The following is a 12,265-nucleotide window of genomic DNA, read 5'->3' as shown; positions in this document are numbered from 1 at the left end:
ATTGACAAGGTTAGAAATAATGATTTTTAATAGAAATAATAATTGTGTTCTTCAAACTTTGCTTTCGTCAAAGAATCCTCCATTTGCAGCAATTACAGCCTTGCAGACCTTTGGCATTATAGTTGTCAATTTGTTGAGGTAATCTGAAGAGATTTCACCCCATGCTTCCTGAAGCACCTCCCACAATTTGGATTGGCTTGATGGGCACTTCTTACGTACCATACGGTCAAGATGCTCCCACAACAGCTCAATAGGGTTGAGATCCGGTGATTGCGCTGGCCACTCCATTATAGACAGAATACCACCTGACTGCTTCTTCCCTAAATAGTTATTGCATAGTTTGGAGCTGTGCTTTGGGTCATTGTCCTGTTGTAGGAGGAAATTGGCTCCAATTAAGCGCTGTCCACAGGGTATGGCATGGCGTTGCAAAATGGAGTGATAGCCTTCCTTCTTCAAGATCCCTTTTACCCTGTACAAATCTCCCACTTTACCACCACCAAATCACCCCCAGACCATCACATTACATCAAGCACTCCTCCAACATCTTTTCATTTGGTCTGCGTCTCACAAATGTTCTTCTTTGTGATCCGAACACCTCAAACTTCGATTCGTCTCTCCATAACCCTTTTATCCAATCTTCCTCTGTCCAGCGTCTGTGTTCTTTTGCCCATCTTAATCTTTTCTTTTTATTGGCCAGTCTGAGATATGGCTTTTTCTTTGCAACTCTGCCTAGAAGGTCAGCATCCCGGAGTCGCCTCTTCACTGTCGATGTTGAGACTGGTGTTTTGCGGGTACTATTTAATGAAGCTGCCAGTTGAGGACCTGTGAGACGTCTGTTTCTCAAACTAGACACTAATGTATTTGTCCTCTTGCTCAGTTGTGCACCGGGGCCTCCCACTCCTCTTTCTATTCTGGTTAGAGCCAGTTTGCACTGTTCTGTGAAGGGAGTAGTACACAGCGTTGTACAAGATCTTCAGTTTCTTGGCAATTTCTCGCATGGAATAGCCTTCATTTCTCAGAACAAGAATAGACTAATGAGTTTCAGATGAAAGTTCTTTGTTTCTGGAAATTTTGATCCTGTAATCAAACCCACAATTGCTGATGCTTCAGATACTCTACTAGTCTCAAGAATACCAGTTTTATTGCTTCTTTAAATCAGCACAACAGTTTTCAGCTGTGCTAACATATTTGCAATAGGGTTTTCTAATGATCAATTAGCCTTTTAAAATGATAAACTTGGATTAGCAAACACAACGTGCCATTGGAACACAGGACTGATGGTTGCTGATAATGGGCCTCTGTACGCCTATGTAGATATTCCATTAAAAATCATCAGTTTCCAGCTACAATAGCCATTTATAACATTAACAATGTCTACACTGTATTTCCGATCAATTTGATGTTATTTTAATGGACAACAAAATTGCTTTTCTTTCGAAAACAAGGACATTTCTAAGTGACCCCAAACATTTGAACGGTAGTGTATGTATGTATGTATGTATGTATGTATGTATGTATGTATGTATGTATGTATGTATGTATGTATGTATGTGTGTGTGTGTGTGTGGGTCACAGAAGCACACAACATACAGGAAAGGGGATAGATTGTGGTGTGTGTGTGGCTCAGTAAAGCACACAAAACAGAAAAGATGCTACCACCATTAAATATGAAACAGTACTACAGTAACCTCATTACAGCCCTATGGGCATTTTGAATGGAGGGAGGGGGTGGGTGCTATGATGTTGTGAACTCAAACACTTCCTTGAAAACCTTTAGAACATTTTGCTTCAGCTGCTATCAGAAACGAAAGATGAGAACACTTCTGATTCAACAGCGTTCGTTGTCTTTTCATATTTAGTTTTTCGTAAACCAGGACATCTCTTGGGAGATTAGAAAAATTGGTGTTGAAACAAAACAACTACGTTGGTTAGAGAATCCCTAACGGAGGAAAAACCTTCCCGTAAACTCCCCCCAAACCCCCCATCGCTCTGGTTATCAGACAGTGTTCAAGAGGTTAACCAAATAGCAGACGCTAAAAATAGTCCCGGCGGCCGGGTGGTAGATGGCATCAGGATCTCAGAGGTAACAGATCCTTACTGGCTCGTCCAGGGTGTGTGTGTGTGTGTGTGTGTGTAAGCAAGTGTGTGTGTGTGTGTAAGCAAATGTGTGTGTGTGTGTGTGGGGTGAGGAGCAGCAGGGAGCTCCAGCCATGCTGACACGGCCACTCATGGTGATTATGGATATATGAAATTTGGCCAGTAGCGAGGGGGGAGGGGTGGGAAGAGAGATAGAGAGGTGTAGAGAGAGAGAGAGAGAGAGAGAGAGAGAGAGAGAGAGAGAGAGAGAGAGAGAGAGAGAGAGAGAGAGAGAGAGAGAGAGAGAGAGAGAGAGAGAACGAGAACGAGAGATGGAGAGGGGGGAGGGAACGGGAGGGAGGGGTGAGAGGGTAGGCTGAGGTCAGCAGTATAGGAGAGAGAGAGAGCGATGGAGAGAGAGACAGAACGAGAGAGATAGATGGAGAGAGGCAGGGAAGGGAGAGGAGAGGCAGCGAGGCAGTAGTAACCCAGTGATGACCCTGCCCTCTCTGTGACCTCTCCTCTCCTCTCTCCTGGATGGCTGAGCCTGGGAGGGGCGGGGCTGGAGTGAGCCACCGTTGTCTGAACCAGACCTACATTGTGTGTATGTGGCGATGTGCGCGCCTGAGTGGTGTTTACAGTCTGAGTTTCAAGTGTGTGTCAGCGCGCCAGTGTGTGTGTGTGTGTGTGTGTGTGTGTGTGTGCGCGCATCAAATCAAGTCTTATTTGCCACATGCTTCGTAAACAACAGGTGTGGACCAACAGTGAAATGCTTACCCAGGTGCATGCTAGCGCACCAGTGTGTGTGTGTAGTGTGTGTGCGATCGGCCCAGCGCGCCTGTGTGTGTACATTATGTATGTGAGCGCGTCCATCTGAGTGCGTTCTCTTTCCGGACCCAGGTTTCGGGGGTGGTGGTAGTCTAGCCAACCCCAACCCCACGTCATCACCCCCCCCAACCCCCCCCCCAACCCCCAACCCCCCGTGTGGAGACACAACTGACACCCATCGGCTGACTAATCCCTTAATCAGGTGCCCAGAGCCAGGCAAGAGCAGAGCGGTCGTGGAGGAGGGCTAGGGAGTGGTGGAGGGCGAGGGAGGGGTGGAGGGGGGAAGAGAGCGCTGCAAGGCCGGGGTCAACCAAGGGACAGGCAGTCTCACGTACGCTCCCGCCTGGGGTTCACCATCCCTGCCATCAGGGGCTGAGAGGACTGCTGAGCCCCACACACACACAGAGCTGGGATAAGCAGGCTTGCGTCACAGCAGAGATTCATAGAGAGGTCAGATGATCACACAAACTCAGAAAGTAGATAAACACACTCTGCAGTGAAAACACATCAAAGTCGGGGGGTCTAAGTGGTATTTTTTTGTGTCAAATTGCATGGCCTTCACTTGCCTATCTAGCGCAATAAAAACACACACACACACAGCGCTGTATGTCCGGGGTTATGACATTATGTTCTGGTGCCATAAAAAGCAGAATCCTGCTCCTGAGTGTGTGTGTGTGTGTGTGTGTGTCTCATCCCCTCTAGTGCAGGAAAGGTGCAACATTACACCAGTTCACTTCTCCCAGCAAGTAGAGGGGTTGTGACCTCATAACTCCCACTACCTCTGTAGTGTAGTGTAGAGTCTCTCACTTGCACACCTCTGACTGATCATATATGGTTTCGTATGGTACCATATCCTGTAATGCTCTCAATGTACACATGTAGGCTATGTATGGTCTAATGCAAGGCTTTCCAACCCTGTTCCTGGAGAGCTACCCTCCTGTAGGTTTTTGCTCCAACCCCAGTTGTAACTAACCTGATTCAGCTTATCAACCAGCTAATTATTAGAATCAGGTGGGCTACATTAAGGTTGGAGAAAACCCTACAGGACGGTAGCTCTCCAGGAACAGGGTTGGAGAGCCCTGGTCTAAATGTATAGATATCACGTTTACTTGACAATGCCTTCTTTGTCATATACCTTATTCGCGCAATGTATGATAGGTAGGCTATACATAGTCCAATATACAGTGAGGGAAAAAAGTATTTGATCCCCTGCTGATTTTGTACGTTTGCCCACTGACAAAGACATGATCAGTCTATAATTTTAATGGTAGGTTTATTTGAACAGTGAGAGACAGAATAACAACAACAAAAAATCCAGAAAAACGCATGTCAAAAGTGTTATAAATTGATTTGCATTTGAATGAGGGAAATAAGTATTTGACCCCTCTGCAAAACATGACTTAGTCCTTGGTGGCAAAACCCTTGTTGGCAATCACAGAGGTCAGACGTTTCTTGTAGTTGGCCACCAGGTTTGCACACATCTCAGGAGGGATTTTGTCCCACTCCTCTTTGCAGATCTTCTCCAAGTCATTAAGGTTTTGAGGCTGACGTTTGGCAACTCGAACCTTTAGCTCCCTCCACAGATTTTCTATGGGATTAAGGTCTGGAGACTGGCTAGGCCACTCCAGGACCTTAATGTGCTTCTTCTTGAGCCACTCCTTTGTTGCCTTGGCCGTGTGTTTTGGGTCATTGTCATGCTGGAATACCCATCCACGACCCATTTTCAATGCCCTGGCTGAGGGAAGGAGGTTCTCACCCAAGATTTGACGGTACATGGCCCCGTCCATCGTCCCTTTGATGCGGTGAAGTTGTCCTGTCCCCTTAGCAGAAAAACACCCCCAAAGCATAATGTTTCCACCTCCATGTTTGACGGTGGGGATGGTGTTCTTGGGGTCATAGGCAGCATTCCTCCTCCTCCAACACGGCGAGTTGAATTGATGCCAAAGAGCTCAATTTTGGTCTCATCTGACCACAACACTTTCACCCAGTTCTCCTCTGAATCATTCAGATGTTCATTGGCAAACTTCAGACGGCCCTGTATACAGTGGGGAAAAAAAGTATTTAGTCAGCCACCAATTGTGCAAGTTCTCTCACTTAAAAAGATGAGAGAGGCCTGTAATTTTCATCATAGGTACACGTCAACTATGACAGACAAAATGATAATTTTTTTTCCAGAAAACCACTTTGTAGGATTTTTAATGAATTTATTTGCAAATTATGGTGGAAAATAAGTATTTGGTCAATAACAAAAGTTTCTCAATACTTTGTTATATACCCTTTGTTGGCAATGGCACAGGTCAAACGTTTTCTGTAAGTCTTCACAAGGTTTTCACACACTGTTGCTGGTATTTTGGCCCATTCCTCCATGCAGATCTCCTCTAGAGCAGTGATGTTTTGGGGCTGTCGCTGGGCAACACGGACTTTCAACTCCCTCCAACGATTTTCTATGGGGTTGAGATCTGGAGACTGGGTAGGCCACTCCAGGACCTTGAAATGCTTCTTACGAAGCCACTCCTTCGTTGCCCGGGCGGTGTGTTTGGGATCATTGTCATGCTGAAAGACCCAGCCACGTTTCATCTTCAATGCCCTTGCTGATGGACGGAGGTTTTCACTCAAAATCTCACGATACATGGCCCCATTCATTCTTTCCTTTACACGGATCAGTTGTCCTGGTCCCTTTGCCGAGAAACAGCCCCAAAGCATGATGTTTCCACCCCCATGCTTCACAGTAGGTATGGTGTTCTTTGGATGCAACTCAGCATTCTTTGTCCTCCAAACACAACGAGTTGAGTTTTTACCAAAAAGTTATATTTTGGTTTCATCTGACCATATGACATTCTCCCAATCCTCTTCTGGATCATCCACATGCACTCTAGCAAACTTCAGACGGGCCTGGACATGTACTGGCTTAAGCAGGGTGCACTGCAGGATTTGAGTCCCTGGCGGCGTAGTGTGTTACTGATGGTAGGCTTTGTTACTTTGGTCCCAGCTCTCTGCAGGTCATTCACTAGGTCCCCCTGTGTGGTTCTGGGATGTTTGCTCACCGTTCTTGTGATCATTTTGACCCCACGGGGTGAGATCTTGCGTGGAGCCCCAGATCGAGGGAGATTATCAGTGGTCTTGTATGTCTTCCATTTCCTAATAATTGCTCCCACAGTTGATTTCTTCAAACCAAGCTGCTTACCTATTGCAGATTCAGTCTTCCCAGCCTGGTGCAGGTCTACAATTTTGTTTCTGGTGTCCTTTGAAAGCTCTTTCGTCTTGGCCATAGTGGAGTTTGGAGTGTGACTGTTTGAGGTTGTGGACAGGTGTCTTTTATACTGATAACAAGTTCAAACAGGTGCCATTAATACAGGTAACGAGTGGAGGACAGAGGAGCCTCTTAAAGAAGAAGTTACAGGTCTGTGAGAGCCAGAAATCTTGCTTGTTTGTAGGTGACCAAATACTTATTTTCCACCATAATTTGCAAATAAATTCATAAAAAATCCTACAATGTGATTTTCTGGATATTTTTTCCTCAATTTGTCTGTCATAGTTGACGTGTACCTATGATGAAAATTACAGGCCTCTCTCATCTTTTTAAGTGGGAGAACTTGCACAATTGGTGGCTGACTAAATACTTTTTTTCCCCACTGTATGTGCTTTCTTGAGCAGGGAGACCTTGCGGGTGCTGCAGGATTTCAGTCCTTCACGGCGTAGTGTGTTACCAATTGTTTTCTTGGTGACTATGGTCCCAGCTGCCTTGAGATCATTGACAAGATCCTCCCGTGTAGTTCTGGGCTGATTCCTCACCGTTCTCATGATCATTGCAACTCCACGAGGTGAGATCTTGCATGGAGCCCCAGGCCGAGGGAGATTGACAGTTATTTTGTGTTTCTTCCATTTGCGAATAATCGCACCAACTGTTGTCACCTCCTCACCAAGCTGCTTGGCGATGGTCTTGTAGCCCATTCCAGCCTTGTGTAGGTCTACAATCTTGTCCCTGACATCCTTGGAGAGCACTTTGGTCTTGGCCATGGTGGAGAGTTTGGAATCTGATTGATTGATTGCTTCTGTGGACAGGTGTCTTTTATACAGGTAACAAACTGAGATTAGGAGCACTCCCTTTAAGAGTGTGCTCCTAATCTCAGCTCGTTACCTGTATAAAAGACACCTGGGAGCCAGAAATCTTTCTGATTGAGATTTCCCTCATTAAAATGCAAATCAATTTTTAACATTTTTTACATGCGTTTTTCTGGATTTGTTGTTATTCTGTCTCTCACTGTTCAAATAAACCTACCATTAAAATTATAGACTGATCATTTCTTTGTCAGTGGGCAAACGTACAAAATCAGCAGGGGATTTCCCTCACTGTATATTATGTTGACATTGTGTGGATTGTGTTTAGGCTACATGATATTCTGTATCTTTAGAGAGTCATATGCTATCTAGTATACTGTAATCCTCTCTCAATATCAGGTTATATTAACATACACCAACGTAAACATACGCTGTACATGTCATATTTAATCTGACAAATATATGTTTGTTTTCACCTGACAATGGAAGTGACTGGGGTTTGTGGGCTGCTCTGTTTTGCTGTTCACCTTTGACCTTCGGTGTCTGCTCCAATCAGAACGTACAGACAGTCTGACTGTGTGCGTGTATATAGGTGAGGAGAGGACAACTCTGGCTAGCAGTAAAGCCCTATAGCTAACAGCCAGACCGCGCCATTACTGATTCAACACATGCAAAGCTATCTTATCATACTGCAAGGTATACCTTTGATGCATCGACAGAGGGGGAATACAGAGATGAGCTGGGAGAGACACATGGATGCAGTGAGGGAGGAAGAGAGGATGAGAGTAAAGGATAAAAAAAGGAGGAGAGTGCCAGGGAGAGGAAGACCCTGAGGGAGAGAGGGAGAGAGAGAGAGAGAGAGAGAGAGAGAGAGAGAGAGAGAGAGAAAGATGAGTGAGTGAGAGAAGGAGATGGATAAGACGAGGAGGAGTCATAAAATTACATCCTCTCCTCTCTCTCTTTTTCTCATCCCCTCACTCTCCCTCTCTGGGCGACCTGCTCAGAAAGGGGTGAAGAGTTCAGCTGCTTCAAAAGGCTGCAGTGGTGGAAGACAATGTGTCAGCTGGGGAGAGAAACAGCAGCAGCAGCCTAGCCTGCAGCAGACAGAGACTGATCTTAGACCAGTTACCTCTTATTCAGCCTGGAGCGGGAGGGGTGATACTGCTGCTACATCTGTTCCCAGATCTGCTGGTACTGTAGCGTTCAATAATTCAGTACAATTGTGATGCAACGCTTGCACTGAGACCAAGGGAGAGTGGTGTGTTTGTTACACACACACACACACAAAGACAGAGAGAGACAGATATATATAGAGAGAGATAGAGACAGAGAGAGGGGGGGGGGGGGGGGGGGGGGGGGGTTCAAAGACACAATAGTCCCTAAGGGGATGAGTGCCTAAAGATATCACTGCCACTGTAAGACTAGATGTACCAGGAAGGGAGGTGGGCAGAGAGAGGGCAAGGCCAGGGCACTGAGGCAGAGTGGAATAGGCTTAGCATCAGGATATACTGAACAAAAATATAAATGCAACATGCAACAATTTCAACGATTTTACTGAGTCACAGTTCATTTAAGGAAATCAGTCAATTGAAATAAATTAATTAGGCCCTAAACTATGGATTTCACATGACTGGGCAGGGGCGCCAATCAGAATGTGTTTTTCCCCACAAAAGGGGTTTATTTTAGACAGTAATACTTCTCAGTTTCATCAGCTGTCTGGGTGGCTGGTCTAAGACGATGGTGAAGCAGCCGGATGTGGAAGTCCTGGGCTGGCGTGGTCTGCGGTTGGGAGGCCGGTTGGACGTACTGCCAAATTCTCTAAAACGACCACTCTGCTCTTGCCTGGCTCTGGGCATTCAATTCTCTGGCAACAGCTCTGGTGGACATTCCTACAGTCAGCATGCCAATTGCATGCGCCCTCAACTTGAGACATCTATGGCATTGTGTTATGTGAAAAATATATATATATTTAGGAGTGGCCTTTTATTGTCCCCAGCACAAGGTGCACCTGTGTAATGATCATGCTGTTTTAATCAGCTTCTTGATATGCCACAATCTTTTAAATATTCTGATCTGTATATGTGTGTGAGAGAGTGTATCCTCTAGTCCAACCCTCAGACCAATCTCTTTGACAAGACGCCTTCAGGTTCCACTACAGCCCACATCACTTTAACCACACACCCTCAACTGGGACGCCATGTCAGGTACACTCGTCTTAATTAGCAAGGTAATGACTTTCGGCGTTGGGGGCGACGGAAGACGAAACGGAGGGGGTTATATTGGGACGGAAATAGGCTCACTGCTAGAAGAAGGGTGTGATTTCACACCCATGGTAGGGTGAGAAGGGGAGATGGATTCAGGGACAGTGGGTGGCAGGGACATCGTCACCACACTCTGCCGGCCTGGGACACTAAGTATCACTTCGGGCACTGTACCCCCCCCACCCCCTCCTCCCGGTCCCCTGATGTCCTTCTGTACCCTCTATACCAGTACCCATCTGCTAACAGGCACTAGCAGGCGTTAGCCAGCAGCGCAGGGGACTGTTTAGCCCTACTGTAATTAGCCCCTAGACGCTAACCGTGCTAACAGCATGTTTTAAAACAGATGTGGGGGGTGGAGAGAGGCCGCTACCGCCACCACCGTCATTTGATAAGGAGCGAGAGAGAGAGAGCGCGAAAAACAGAAGTGACCTAGTTAAAGCAGTGATGCAACACACTACAGTACAATGGCCAGTTTCGATGACAGTCCTCCTATCTCTCCTGATGGTTGCCTTGGTCAACTGAAAATGAACTAGTCTGGTAATTTAATTACATCTAGCCTATTCGATATTAGTGGGTTTAAGGTGGAGCCTCTCTGGTAACAATCGATTTAACCAATCTATTGTCCCCATCTATTGTAAGATCTCCAGTGTTTTTCAATCTGTGCTCAATCACACCCATGTGACTTTCTTTCAGCCAACAGCACGCCTCTCTGCGCCGGAGTTGACCTCCTTGTTGACCTCGGCAAGGGGTCAGAGGTGACGGAGTAGACGTCCTTGGAACCTTGTGGCCGTGTGACGCAGATGACTCATACGGAGTTGACCCTCCCCCGTTCCTCTCTCTAACCTCAAGGCCGTCCGACTGAGGGGCCAGACTCACTGTCACAGCCATCACACCAGACAACCTTTTCTCCTACTCCCGCTCTCCCTTAGATGACCTCGCTGCTGTTGTCATGACGATGGATGACGGCACTACTGTCTCTACTAAGCTCCGGGGGGGGGGGGGGAATTTAGGAGCACAATGAAAGAGATTTGAAGTATTCAAGCTAGAATCCTTCATTTTTCTAGGCGCATGCTGCTAAATGACAAAGGCTAACAGGCTAACTGGCCAATGTTAACTACACTGACAAGCTATCAGGCTAATGGCTTCGGCTCTGAAGGCTAGCGGAGGCTAAAGGAGGATGTGGTGGTGTGGTGAGCATGTCAGCCCAGAGGTGGGGAAACAGAACAAAGGACAAGCAGCAGTACAGTGGAGGAATCACTCAGAGACTTCCCACCTCCTCTCTCTTCCCCTCGCTCTCTCACCCTCTCTCTCGTACACACTCACCATCTCTGTCAAGCACGCACACACACACACACCAGAGCTGCACACGTGTAGTGTAGTGTGTGTGTGTGTGTGTGGTGTATAGTCTAATGTAGTGTAGTGTATAGTGTGTGTGTGGTGTATAGTGTAATGTAGTGTAGTGTAACAGCGCTCCCAGGCAGTGACTATGACTCACTGTGAACACTGGGCGACCCAGAGAGAACCAGAGAACAGAACAATGGCAGCTGGTGTGTGAGGTGTCCATCAAACACACGCTGGTACAGGATGAGATGAGAGGCCAGGGATGGATGGAGCTGAGAGATCACTGTACTGTTACCAACTTTTGTGTAACACCACACACCCAGCAGCAAATACACGGACGCACAAATACACACACACACACAGTACTGTTCCCTCGGAGCATGGAATTACACATAAACAAGAGATCACACACACACCCACCCACCACCAACACAACACCTACAGCACACACAACCTACAAGCTACACACAGACACACTAGAACCAATTAGACACTTGATTAGCGGAGAGACACTCAGCTCTCACACGGTGGACAAACACATGCCCAACACACACACTTGATCTGTGCCACACACTTGACCGTACATTCAGCTGAAGCTAAAACAAGCAGATAGGTTATACCTTCGTTATAACACGCTGTAATTGCCTACTGTAATTACGGAGCAGCGAATAACATGAAACATGCTCAATCTAGCACACGGTTTAGGACAGGGTGTTCTTTTTCATATAGTCGAGGGTGAGAGGGGGCTCTCGTATGGTATGACATAACCTGTACTGCAGCAGTAATCACAGAAAACATGGTAAAACTAGAAGACAGTTTAGGACAGGGTGTTCTTTCTGTCTTTCTTTGGTTCCATCATCTCTGTTTTCAGAGAGAGGGGTGAGGGTGAGAGGGGGGCAGGTTTGAGATTCACTGTAGCGCACCGTTGGAGATGGACCCAGCAGCCATCGATTGGTTTGTTTCGGACGGGGGACCACAGGATGGGAAAAGGATATTGACTGAACAACATGAAAAATAATTGACCCTTCTACCCATCTTCCACCCCAAAAACTTGGAGGAGAAGGCAGGAGGGAAAGAGAGAGAAAGAAAGAAAAACAGAGAGATGGAAGTGGAGAGGAATACGCAGGAGGGAGAGAAAGATAAAGAGATGGAGAAAGAAAATGGAGGGGTCGAGAGAGGACTTTGACCTGGATATTGCCATGGGAGAACACAAAGGCTTTGGAGCCAAAATATAGAGTGTTGGGTCTCAGTGAAAGAGATAAACAGTTCACAGTACAATGGTTTTCACCTGTACCTCACCTTTGACAACTCTTCCATTTTACTTTTCTATGGTGAGTCATAGACTAAAGATACAATGCTTTTACACATGACCTTATATGGCAGTGACCTGGGTCAACTTTGACCTCTCCACTGATGAATTACTATTGGCTGATTTAAGGCACTGTAACTGTACAACGTTGACCCCATCAATAGCAGAATAGATTGAGGACGACCCTTTCTCTGCAATCTTCAGATCAACACGGGTGAATTCTTTATTAGCTCACTGAGTAGAGATTAAAAAGACTTGCACGCCGTGTCAGTACATAGGTCAAGTTAAGGTTTGTGGAGCTCATTTGAATTCAATCCAATCTCAACTTGCACTATCCTATATAGAGAAACACCAACTATATTAAAATTGGCTGTGAATGTGTGTATTGTGT

The 12,265-nt window shown here is 46.3% G+C and overlaps 1 protein-coding gene across 1 annotated transcript in view; it reads right to left on the bottom strand.

Annotated features, from left to right (window-relative positions):
- Nucleotides 1-12,265, bottom strand: part of znf827 (zinc finger protein 827) — an 87,588-nt gene that overhangs the window by 33,787 nt on the left and 41,536 nt on the right. The window lies entirely within an intron of this gene.

Source organism: Coregonus lavaretus, assembly GCF_964263955.1.
Source record: "Coregonus lavaretus genome assembly, contig: SUPER_35_unloc_1, whole genome shotgun sequence".
NCBI lineage: Eukaryota > Metazoa > Chordata > Actinopteri > Salmoniformes > Salmonidae > Coregonus > Coregonus lavaretus.
Note: the sequence above shows the minus strand (reverse complement) of the source record. Positions and strands in the feature narration are given on the sequence as shown.